Here is a 13,133-nt window from a genome sequence, read left to right as displayed (position 1 = left end):
GCTGCTACTTTTATATTACATTACAGAAGAAATATGGAAAGTTCTTTAGTAAGCTTTTAATTGGAACTTCAGAGTTTCCTTCTCTATCGTAAGAGCAATGCAGTGTGCAACATGTAATAACTTTCCCCTATAAGGCATCTATTGTCCAGCGCAGGAAACAATCGGTATCCCTTCAGAAAATAAAGTATAGCTCTTAAAAACTTGGGGAAAAGACCTTGTCTTCCACTTAAACCAGCACTGAGGCAAGCAGTCTGCTCTGTCCGCAAACCTGGTAGGGGAAAAAAAATAAAAAAGGCAGCGGAGGCATTCCTGACGGCAGAAGTGAAACCATCTCGATCCAGGCGACTTTGTTTGTAAACCGGGGAAGCAGCGAGCCCGGGCGGCGGCGGGGGGGGGGGCGGCTCCGCCCGCGGGGTGCGCGGCGGCGGCAGTGGGACCCGCCGGGGCTGGGGCTGCAGCTGCTGACTCAGAACAGCAATGTAGGTCATAACGAGTTTCCTTAAGTTACCTAAGTTCCAACAATTCAGCTTTTCTTCAGAGACTTTCAAAGTGCTGTTGCAACATTTCTGAACGCCGTGACTTTTGCTGAAGCTCAGCCGCCGGCTCCGAGCCGCCGGGCTGCGGCGGGGCAGCGCCCGGGGCGGGCATAACCGTTTCGGCACTCACGCCTTTCACATCTCGCTTTTATCATATCTCGCCTATTTCCACCATAACCCTATTTTTAATTCTTTTTACTCTTTTGTCTCGGAGTGTTAAAAAAAAAAAAGTGCCAACGCTTCGCACTTCCATTTTCTTCTAAATTTTCAGAACAGAAGCAAGCTAATTGCCTACCTACTCTCTACTTAGTTCAGTTCTTTCCAGGAAGGCTTATTCACGGTTCACAGTTTGAATCTATTCTTTTATTACCACTATTTACTACTTTCCACCACCAATCAATTTTTACACCACCAGTTAAAAGGCTATTAAAAGAGCTCAATTTTGCCATGAGTTTTGTATGCAAAAGACGGATCCGTCTTTTGAGTGACACTCAACACTGTAAGTCTTCGAAATAGGTAATTTTCGTTATTTTTTTTTATTATTTCTTTTTCTCTCTCTGTTTGTTTTTTTTTCCCAGCCACCAGAGCGGCGAAAGAATAGCCTCAGTCCCCACGGAGAGCCCACAGAAGATGAGCAAGCGTCGTGTTCAGTCGCAAGAGCAGCGAAGTGGGACGGAGATCTGGCGACGAAGTCGTAGAGGAGAGGAAAACCCGGCATCAAGGGACACTTCAAGAGAGGAACCACACTAAAGGAATGTATTTTATTCACTCGGAGCTTTCCTCAGGCATTACCTGCTCTCCCCGCTCCTTAGGGAGCTCCCCAGCAAGCAGGGGCCGTGCGTGGGCTGGGGCGGGGCGGGAAGGGGAGATTTCCGAGGGACTCGCACTCTCCCCCAGAAAATCATCATCGCGAAAGCATCCGTTGTCCCGAAGCATAGCTAAGGGGGGAACTTATCCGCCCATAGAACTCACGAAAACAAGGAGCAGGGGAAAAAAATCCAAACCTCGCCCGGTCCGACGGCTGTATTTCTCCTGGGCGCACGCGTCGCCTACGAGTGCATCACGGGTGTTTTTAAGGGCGATCACACAACCAGTGTCACGGTCACGCATGCCTCCAGCCTTCCTCCTTCCCTCCAGCTCCTCTCTAACCCCGCGGTGACACCCAGATTTCCTCCTCTAAACGTGGAAGGACTTGCCAACCGAGCAGGAATCCCGTAGATGTTTCCCCGAGCATGTTACAAGTAGCAGCACCAGCAGACCCACGGAGCCCCGAGGCCGGAGCCGGGAGCGCTTGACAGGCTCGGGCAAGCCCGGTCCCGGCCTCCGCCCGCCCGGGGCACGGCGGCTCTGCCTCCTGGGGCGGAAGGGACGAGCCCTCCCTCTTCAAAAAAAAAAATTAAAAAAAAATTAAAAAAAATTAAAAAAATTAAAAAACCCCCAAACCTACCAAAAAACCGAGTTGAAAGAAAAAAAAAAGAAGACTTTTTTTTCCCCGAAATTTGCTACCCTGCGCCGTCGGAAAGTTCCCCCGTACCGCAGCACCCGAGGGCGGTAGCCGAGGTGACCGTGAGCGCTAAGGATCAGGAGGGAAACGAGGGGTCGGCAAAGCTCGGCACCCCTTTGGGAACACGTTCCCCCAGCCTTGGCGGCAGTGGAAGGCCCTCCTCTGGTGTTTGCAGTTTTCTTTGTTTACATTCAGTTTAGAAACATTGGCCTTCGGCCAGCAAAGCGATGGTTCCCTTCCTCCCGCTCCCACTCCTTCTCCGGTGGCGGAGAAGAGACTTTTACGTTTCACGACCCCCAGGTTCTAAAATGTTTTCCTCTCGGCTCCCCAGATTAACCCTTCGGGGTCAGCTCGTAAAGAAAACGGAGCCGGACCGTGCGTGCACCTGCCCTCGGAGCTCCCAGCCGAGGGGGTTCGCAACAGGTTCTACCGGAGATGGAGGCGGAGGGTACCGGCGAGCCGGCGAGCACCGAATCAAGTGAGGGGCCCTCGCCGTGGCCGCGCCGAGCGGCTCGGCGCGCCTCGCCTCGCCGCCCGCGGGGCGGTGCTGTGCGGCGGCAGCCGGGCGGGGAAGCGGCGCGGTTCTCCCGCCGCCGCCGCCGCTGCACCGCCCGGTTCCCCCCCGTGGTCGCGGCGGCGGCAGCGGCGGCGGGTGGGGGAGAGCCCTGAAGTAGCTTGTACTCGCTGGGCTTGTATGTCCCCTCGCTGCCCCGCTCCGCCCCTCCACCCCGATATCTTCCCCCCACCACCCCTCGGCGAGGAGTAAGTGCCACCGCTCCGCCTTCTCCTTTTCGCAATGTTGACGCAATCTATAAATAGTGGAACAAAAGGACCAACTTCCTCGCAGCTTTGCTGAAACTGCACAAAAAAGGCAACCGGGGGGGGGACACACACGGTTATTTTTTGATTTTATTTTTCTCCGGTTAAAAGGCGAATCCTCCTCCTCCTTCCTCCCCCTCCCCCCCCAACCCCTCCCGCTACTGGAAGATTTTTTTTTCCCCTCTCTATCTCCTATACTGACAACGTCCTGCGAGCGGCTGTTTTGCTTTTGCACTGAGAGAAGAGCTTCCCCCCTCACCCTCTCTTCCGACAGTAAGTGCCATTTAGCTACTGCCTTTTCGGGGGTTGGGGGGCTGCCTGCTTGCCTACCTGCCTGCTGCTCCAGAGAGCGGGCAGCAGGGACCAGGAGCTCCGGAAAGGGGGGGAGGTTCGGGGGCGCTTAGTGCGGTGAGGGGACAGCGCCACGGAGCGAGTGGGGATGCGCTCAGGGGGGACGGGGCGTGGGGGCCCCGCGGATTTGACCGGGGAGGGCGACTGGTGAAATAAGGTGATCGGGAGAGGGGACGGCTGCCGCTACCCGCCGAACAAAAGCTGACGCTGATATTAAACGGGCTTTTGTTAAGAGGAAGTGTGTGTGCGTGCGTGTGTGTGTGCGGGGGGGGACACCCCGCCCGCTGCAAGTTGCCGTGCGGCGGGAGGGCACCTTAGACTTGTTTACCGCTCGGCGCGGCTCTCACTGGCGTGTTTACCCTTCACACACGGCGCGGGGCTCCCCTCCTCCCCCACAACCCCATCCCTCCTCCGTGCCCCGGGGAGGGGAGGGATGAGCGGAGCGGGGTTTAAAGGGGGGGTGGGGGTGCGCGGTCAGGAGATGTTGATACGATCACGCGTAAAACACCCCCCCCCCTCCGGTTTGCAAGTCGGATCGGTGCAAGCGCAGGCAGTCACTGGCCGGAGGGAGAATTACATCATCCCCTGCTCCAGTGATGCTACCTTTCGTGCCGCTACCATGCGCGCAGGGAAACAACCGGGGGCGCGCCTCACACACACAGCCCCCCCCGCGCCGGCTCGGTGCCACACTGGGGTGGGGGAGATCGGGGGGTGGGGAGGCGCTCCCCCGCGTCATTCACACACACACACGCCCGCCCGAGTGTTTACAGCGCTCACACAGCCGTATTGTGACGTCGCCTGAGTGACAGCCCGTCGCGCCAACGGGGGGGGGGCGCGGCCCCCCGACGCCGCGGCAGAACACGGGCGCCCCGCCCGCTCCTGCCCCCGCTCCGCGCCCCGCGGGCACCGCGGCCGTGCGCGGCCCCATGGAGACGGGGGGCGTGCAGAGCCCCGCCGAGCCCAAGACTAAACACTTCAAAAGTTAAATCCAACTCACACGCCCCAGCACCGGTGTGGTTGACACGATGCCGATTAGTTTGCGTTTATGACGTTTTCTGACGTTTTAAGCGCTTACTGTACGCCCGAGAAGGGATTTCTCGTGGGAGAGACGAGGTGTATTTGTAAGCGTGGGGTGTCTGTGAAGTTACACCGCTGATTCGAGTCCGGGACACCCCTCCGAGAGCGAGCCGGGACGCGGGGGCCGGTCTCTCGCCGGGAAACATGCTCCTTAAGTGACTTTGGCACAGGGAAACCGTCGGCGTAGAAGCTGTCATATTGATGGCCCTGGACACTCCATTGTCCAGACTGGACAATAAGTTTTTTTTTAAAGGGATATAGATTTAAGTACCGAGGACAAAACCTAAATTCCACACGTGGTATGCTTTCCCCAGCGTTACAAGTGTAATGTTATAGGGTTAGAAACTTGTTGCAATATGCTACTGTGTTGGGAAAAAGTGTCTGTAGTGTTTACTCAGTCTGTGAAAATATTGAAGCAGTACTTACCCACTGCAAAGTCAATAAAACTGTATCACACTAAAAACAACAAAAAGTGCTTCACACATTGATATTTCTCAAGAATTGTCTGCCAGAATGCAGCAGTGTAAAAGTTATTGCTAAAACATCAGCATTTACTTGTTGCAAAATTCAAGTAACCATGAAGCCCTGTTTAATAGTACACACAGTTTTTAATGTGTTAATGGTTTGGGTTTCTTCAAAGTGTATTACTTTTTGAAGTCTGGGTGTTTCTATTTGTGCAGAAAATACACTGAGAAGCTTTGAGCTCCTACTGTTACAAAAGTTAAAAGGAAACAAAGTTGAGCTGCTAAGTCGGCAGTCTGGAATGAGTCAATAGTATCTCCTTTGTCCTGCTAGCTTTCTCTGCTGTGGTGTATCTTTGCTCTATTTCCTCTGCACAAGCAAATGAGGATTTCTACCCTCAGCATATTTAATAGCCTTTATAGAACTCCTGGCTTCTAAATATTCTTATCTACCAGTAATATTTGAATGTCTACCTTTCCCAGCTGTATACGACAGTCATAATAGCATCAATGACAGTATGCTCACTTCTTTAACCACATAGATACTTCCACATTTTCCATTATCTATAATTAATGGACCAAATTATTCTTGCTTTATTGTAGAAAGCCTTCATAAAACAAATTAATATGCCTTTTTAAAGCATTCCATCATCTTTGTTTTTTTTTTTTTAAAGATTGGGCCAGAGACATGTAGATGTAGATAACTCCCCTCCCCCCCATTTTACTTGGGGATTCCCTGGGAGTCTCAAAGGGCAAGGAGGTAACATAGCTGGCTTTTACAACAGGATGACAGGACCTGACACAAGGTCACAGAGAATCTATGCTTGGCTAGCCCTGTGCTCCAGTTTTGTTTAGCTGGTAGCTAGTCCCTTGAGGGATCAATGTCAACTTAAGCATGCTAACTTCTACAGGCAATGGGTTGGCCAGTGCCCGAGAGCTGTGACTGGCTCCTGCAGGCTCCCTACTTCTGCTGTACTTGGAGCTTGAGTGTTGGCTGCCAGGCTGCCTTCGTGGCTCTGGAGCTTGTCACAGAGAGAAATCAAAGTGGCAACAGTAGAAGGCAAGCCCAAATGCTGCCTGTTTTCTGAAAACAAAAGGTGGGTAGATGTATTAGGTGGATTGACAAAGCAGCTTGGGCAGGGATGTGGCTTAATTGACTGAGGCATAGAAACTGGAGCCAACTCTCATCACCATGAGCTAAGTTTCTATGTGCCTCAAACCCACTTTGCCCTCAAATTCTGGCCTTGAATTGGTATTAGTTGTTCCATAGATCTGTCACATTCCCAAAGATGATAAACAAATGTCAATTCAATATTCCACATGTAAAAGTATTGGTGTTCAGCAATTAAAATATCAGCATACTTTCTCTGTATTACATATGTATATCCTAAATTAACCCATTAAGGGAACAAGGTATATATATGTGTGTGTGTGTGTGTGTATAAATCTATGCACACACACATACACACCTTCTCATATTGATGGCTCTTTCTGGTTTAACTATCAAAAAGCATTGGAGATTAGAGTTGGGTTACTAGAGTTCAAAGAAAAGTGAATTTGTATTAACTCACTGGGAAGTTGAAACTTGTATTTTAATATATACATTACGTAGTTTTATTTAATTTTTTGTCAGAGTATGAAGGCTTTATAGGTCTGCAAGATCAAGATAATTTTTTTGTTTATAAAAATAAGATTTGCTTACGATTAATTTATCTAAGTATGCTTTTCTTTTGATACTTGAAGTACATAAATGAGTAACTTAGCACATGATTATCTGAATGACCATTCCTTTCCTTTTTCACACTTGAAAAAGATTATCAGTCAACTCCTGCTGTAGTGTTGTATCTGTGACCACTCTGACTGTACCATTTGGTGCCTGATACTTTTTAACTTTTTTTGCCATCTAAGTCTGTACTTCACCCACCAGTTCTTTTAAAAAAATGCAGTCCCATAATTCCCGATGATAACAAGCAGTTTTCTCTGGTGACCAGAGAAAATGCTATGGATTTCTAAACCTTTCCTTTAAAACTCTAAACATATTTATATCTTTTCATTTGTAAAGGGTGTTACTAACTTGCATTTGGAAGTTTGACTGATTCAGACAGCATAGTTTTCCTGGTTCTGCAAGCAGGCAGTTCCAGTGTTTCAGCTTCTGCACAGTAGCACTTTAACAAGCAGCAGCCATGCATAACTAACAAGAACTGCAAGTCCAGTTACTGCTTTTTAGAAGCTTCTACCCAGCTCTTATGTTATCCAAAGTGTCCATTTGATGTTGTTGCAGCCATATGACAATACTATTAACAGCAGGAAAGTGCAGTAGTTATTTACAATGAATAAGATACCGGGGGGAGAAAAAAAAGTTTAAAAAAATGGAGCCTGAGGCACAGGAAGAAAGCAGCACAGCTCCAGCTATCCTTTTATAGTAACTGGTGTTTTGTGGAAAGTGGTTAAGAAAAGAAAACTCTCTCTTCCTTCAGCAGTTAGCCAGTGATGGCATGATCCTTCTAACTGAAGACTGATAGCATTCTTGGATAAACCTTTATGCAGGTTTCATTTCTAGTATTTGGAAATGAGCAGTATTACTTTCCTCAGTTTCTTCTCTTAAACCTACTTCTGGATTCCGGGTCTTATCCTCTAGCTATATTGATAGATCTGTGACAGAACAGTTTCAAATTTGGCTTCATAAAAAGCAATATATATTTATGAATATTTTTAAGCACTGTAGTAGTTTTCATTCATATTTTATACACGTACAGCTAACATTCTGAGTAAGTATAGATGATATCAGCTAATCAGGGCATTACTTCAAAATGTGTACATAATGTGTACACAATATACACCTGGCACAGATTAAAAAAGTGCTCTCAGCATGGATTACAGGTACAAACAAATATTTTGTAAAAGAGGAATGGAAATTAGGAAATCAGTAGTAGTTCATCGGATGAGAAATATGCCTTTAGACTGCATGAAGAAGTAAAAAATAAATGTGCTGAGAACTAGGCAACACTAGCTATCAAAACAGAATATCAAGACCACTGTACTTTTTCAGGACTCTTAGTATCCTCATTTTGGGCTGAATGTGGTATTTGCATGAAAATCTTTTCTTATAAAACAGTAAATTTCACAAAGATTCCACTGTATGACAGTGTACTGATTGGCTGTCACAACTACTGACTAAATATTAATTTTGGTAGTCTTTCCAAGTTAAATCTATAAGCTCCTATATCTGGATAACTTTTAAAAACCTATCCACGAGTGAAACTCTCAACAAAACAATTTCCTGACTTGCACATTGTCCATCCTCGTTTTAAAAGATTTGTTTAGTAATTTCTTTAATTTGTCAATTTTACTTTTATTAGTTGGATGGAGAAATATTAGATAGTCTCTTTTGATTTGAAGTGCATTTCATCTTAGCTTTACAACACTAAGCAGAGTGACAAACACTGCAGACTAACTAACTACATTAGTGCAATCACTTTGGTTTCATAACTCCTACAAATTTCAATCCCTTACAAGCAATGATTTACATACCAGTGAGGGAAAATGAAAATGAGGGGGAAGCTCATTATGACAATGTAAAGTGTATTTAGTTTCTCCTAACACAGACTAGATTAAACCTGGCCTATGTCATAAGAAATGTGAAGGGTGAGAGCAGAGGGTACCTTCTCATTATGGTCATGCACAATCAATGCTCTCTTCACTCAATAGAGAAAACCAGACCCAAAATGGGAAGAAGGATCTGGACTACTATTCTTTCACCTCTGCTCTCCACCCCCACCCCTTGAGCTGTAAAGAAAGGATCAGGTTGCACTATTTTAAAAGCTGATGCAGTACACACACTTCCTCAGTATATTGGCAAGCACTGGGAGAAAATCTCTTTCAGAGCTCCCCGCAGGAGTTCATACTGCTTCATAACATCCTTTGGTTAGGACCGTGACTTATCAACAAAGCTGAGCCTTCAACTGAGCGACAAAAACTTCTCCCAAAAAAACACACAATATTTTTAGGGACATATATGAATAACAATATTATTGAAATAACTTACCTTTGACACATGGCTTTGAATGCTTCACACTTGATGCAAGTCATAAAAACAACTATCACAATAGGTCAGCACTACAGGTAAAGTAGACCTGTAAATAAATTAAAAAAGAAATTAAGCAACTTAGGATAATTTCCTGAACACGCCAAATAAACTGAACTGATTAACACACTAAGAATATAATCACTTTTATCCTACCATCTGAGCGCAGATTGCTACTTATTGGTCTTACAGGCACTTCAAGTTAAATCATACTGCTGATGTTAAATCTACATCAGAGTGGAAGATGGATGGTGTTTTGGCCAAGGTTTGGAATGGGAGTTTAAACAAGGGCCATAATCCTGTCCTCAACTCAGAATTTCACCACTGGCTTTTTGATTCTAAGATAGGGACAATTAAAACTGTTCTACCTCTCACTGAATCTAAGAGACAAAATAATGCTTATAGGATGCACCAATGCCAAACATCCTAGGGTTATAAAAAGCCTAAAATAGGTAAGATCTGAAATAAGTGAAAAATCTGAAACAGTTCCCGAGGCAAGGCACCTAGTTAGCTGTGACTACTGAATGTCAAAAGGCTAATCCAGCTATGAAGATCTCTCTTAAAGGAGTTCTCATGTTGTATCATATCCCCACATAAAAAAGAAACCCAAAATTACAGTGACTGAAATCCTCACCAGTCTTCCACACTCTTCACATTAGATATGAAGACCTGAACTGGGAAAGGGCACTAAAAGCCTCATATCTCACCAGGGATCCTCCTGGAGGAACTATGGAAGGAAGTCATGAGCCTCCTCCTGTTGGAATAGGGGAAGTTTTGGATGCAGTGGAAGGGTCAGTACAAAGCACTGCATGAATGCTGGGCTGAGTCAGTGGCACTTGGAGGCTAGAAGAGCTGTCAAGAGGCCCAACAGCGAGAAGGTATAAATCCTGTTTAATCTTGCCTCAGCCACTTCTACTTGAGCTCTGAGAGTTTTACAAGGAGTAAAATCTCATTCCAGGCTTAAAAGAAGCTTGAAGTCTATAGATAAAAAGCTGTATGTTACACCTAGGTATTACAATTTTAGTTGTTAATAATACACAGTTTCAACATATAGACTGGCAGATACTTCATTTGAAAGTAAGAATTAAAATCATGACAGGTTGTGTCATATGACAAAAAATTTACAGATAGTAGCAAAATTCTCCTTTTCTCATGCATAAGAGTCATCCTTCTAAAGGGAGAGCCTGCTGGAAACACGCAAGAGGCACATGAAAATGGAGGGAAAGATAAGAAGTTTAATGGAAGATACTGAGTTGGATGACTGAAGTCTTCATCAAATAAGAAAGCAGTCTCCTATCTACTTTCTGATGGTGTGTAAATGAATGAATCAAAGCCCACACATTCTCTTGCAAATCATGTCACAAGGATTCTACGTGTCTATGCCCCTGAGGTCATGAGTGACTATGTGTTGACCTCTGACAGACTCCTGCCACCTTTCCTTTAATACAGCGAGCATATACCTCTCTAACCACGAGTGCTATACATCCCATACTGCCTACCCTTCCTTTCTTTTATTTTAGCGATTTATACTCCCCAAAATTTCCTATAATCTTGTGTATTTCTCTACAGCCTTTCCTGAACTGAGAAGTTTCTTGATACTTAAGCAGATGTGTTAAGGAATAAGGAAAAGCATCAGAAGATATTATTACAGGGAGAGTCCCAGCAACTTTTCAGAAAAAGGAATACTTTATTTCAAATAAAATAAAATTGTTTTCAACTGAAAGAGGCTCATGTTCATATTATCACTAAAACTTTTGCTGAAAGGGGAGAAAACAGTAACTGTAGGCAGTAGTTCAAAAGGAAGTTCTGTTACAGTACAGACCAAAAAATTTAAGTTCTTACAGTGTATAAAATATGTAATTATTGCTGAACTTCTGCATATGCCTTAAATACTGAGCTGTGAGTGTGGACTGCTCTTTAATGTGTTCAACAGCCTTAATGCTGAAACCTATACAAGGAAATAATTATTACAATAGCATTCACAAAGCACAAAACCGAGATATTCTTTCACTGAAACTTCTCCAGCTCCAACAAAGACAGCATTCAAAAAAAAAAAAAAAAAAAAGAAAAAAGCATTCCAAAGACCACTGTAGATGCTGGACATAGACCGATTCTTGAGTCAAAGTCAGACATCCGCCAGCCAAAAGGAATAACTCGAACAAAGGAGAGACTTTCAAGTTTCAGACTTTTGAGTTCGAGACCTCTAGTTTGAACTTATCTGTTTTCATATATTAGTAGGTTCAGTGGAGTTAGAAATATCCAGTATGTGTAATGAAAACAATCTCTATCAGTGGATACAGCATGAACATGATAATATATGTTTTCCAACCCTAGAGCAATCGTCAAGCAATTACTATTTGTCAAGGCAACACAGTTGATAGTCAGGGTCATCTAACCCTAGGTCATCTCCTTCTACCTTATTCTGAGGCAGGTCTCAGTAACTCAGCTGCCCAGCTTTGTTTGATTTGCTCTGAATGTAATTTGCAGATGCAGGTTTCTCTCCCTACACACAGCGAGGAAACCGAGGGAGGCTGCGGTAGCAGCAGCAAAGGGTTGCACTTTCTGCACCACGATGGCTCATATAAGCAACAGCTGCTGGGGTTTTGTTCTAAAACGAAGGAGGGCCTGTGCGGGTCAGAGGGGACTCCTGGACAACTGATTATTAACCAGGACTTTCTAAAGCACTTGCAAGGCCCATATTGTGTTTGTTTAGGACCCAGAACTACAAGAGCATGTTATAAGCAGACTGGATGAATTGGTTTGTGTCCCTGAGTTCAATTATCAATTCTAGCTACGTTTTAAAACAGAAAGGATAAGAGCTTTGTCTTAGTAAGCCTATTTTGGTCTGGTTTTACATTTCCTTTTTTTTTTTTTTAATTTTAAAGGCCCTTATTCAACTAAATATATCCCCTTTACAAAATATGATTCTTTTTGCTATCCATATTGTGATTTCATGCCTGTACAATTTTTATTTAACCATCTATATAATGAACTTGTGATTCTTAATCTTTACATTTTATAATATAAAATTAATGGCTTCTCTTTACCATGACTTGGTCTTCCAATTATAATTTATAAAAGTGTGTGTGTAAATGGAAAATGGAATTCAATCCAAATGTAATAAAGAGCCCTTCATTTTTTATCAGTTAAATTAAATAACCATTAATGTACATAACATTTAAGAAAAAAAAAAGTTATCAGAACATGCTGCATTGAAAACAGATTCATTCAGCAAGAACTGATCACTGCTAGTTGGTGAACTTAAATGATTGTTTCTGGCTAGCACAACCTTCAAGACTTTGGAACTAGTACATCTCATCCTCTTACAGATTTCATTCATGGACCTGAAGAGAACAAATGACATTACCTGCTTTTTCATCTCCCAATGGATTTTTCAACTTTGAACATACTAGTCTTTAACATAAACTGGATGAGTACATTAAAAGAGAAAAGGAAAAGCTATCAGAAGCAGGTTCCACATTCTGCAGGTTATAGTTCCAACTGCTCTGCCAGTGACTTCCACCCCTTCAGCGGTTTGACTTTATCTAAAACTTTGGCGTAAAAAAACGTGCAAAGTATTTTTATTGTGTTATTTTAAAATACTATAGTAAATTTAACTTTAATACTGGCTACCTACTTTCATAATTAAGCAGTCTTGTTAAAAAAACAACATTTAATTTAAATAAAGCATACCTATAGAATTCATTAAAGACATATTAATCATTCTAGGAGGCCACAAAAGGAACAGAAAATGTGAATTCCTTCCTTTCTTTTTTTGTCAGCCATTTGCACTACAGTATGTTCAAACCAGAATGGGTTCCTACTGTGCCTGTCGGTGTACATACAAAGTTAAAGAGACAGAGCCCTGGCACAGAGGTTTGCCTTCATTTCCTCAACACCTGAGGTGGTAGAAATAAGAAAACAAACAGGATAGGGTTTTGGTTTTTTTTAGTGCACTGGCTGTTCAGGTGCAGATTTACCAGAAGCAGGAGGCACAGGTTAAAAGGATACTATGGTGAGTTCTAGATCCTGCCCTGTTCCTCCATCCATTCTTCCCCTCTCCAAGCTCTAGCTGCACCTATGCCTATCTACTGAAAATTGGAAGGACTTCTGGTTAACCAGGGAGCTGAACATAAGCATTGACCACCTTAATCTCTGCTAAAAATAGAGAGTTCCCATTAAATTTCCTTGTCCTTACTAAGTGACTTAGGAGGATAAGCTGTCAGGACAACTTCCTAAGTTTAAAGGAAGAGAAGGAAAGTTATTTCTGAGAATGTCCAAAGGCTTTGATCCTGGCTTGC

The 13,133-nt window shown here is 44.2% G+C and overlaps 2 long non-coding RNA genes across 3 annotated transcripts in view; both read left to right on the top strand.

Moving 5' to 3' along the window:
• Positions 1 to 2,998: 2,998 nt before the first annotated feature.
• LOC135410533 (uncharacterized) overlaps positions 2,999 to 13,133 on the top strand; it is an 83,587-nt gene continuing 73,452 nt past the window's right edge. Inside the window, exon 1 of one of the 2 annotated variants that reach the window (XR_010428723.1) lies at positions 2,999 to 3,132. This is a non-coding gene — a long non-coding RNA (uncharacterized LOC135410533). The remainder of the gene's footprint in view (positions 3,133 to 13,133) is intronic. The other variant, XR_010428721.1, reaches the window with a different exon arrangement.
• LOC135410534 (uncharacterized) lies at positions 5,761 to 12,206 on the top strand. Its single transcript, XR_010428724.1, has 3 exons — positions 5,761 to 5,845; positions 9,543 to 9,710; positions 9,994 to 12,206. It is a non-coding gene; the product is annotated as an uncharacterized LOC135410534 (long non-coding RNA).

Source organism: Pseudopipra pipra, chromosome 2 (assembly GCF_036250125.1).
Source record: "Pseudopipra pipra isolate bDixPip1 chromosome 2, bDixPip1.hap1, whole genome shotgun sequence".
Lineage (NCBI taxonomy): Eukaryota > Metazoa > Chordata > Aves > Passeriformes > Pipridae > Pseudopipra > Pseudopipra pipra.
The sequence above is the reverse complement of the archived record's forward strand: the minus strand, read 5'-3'. Positions and strand labels throughout refer to the sequence as shown.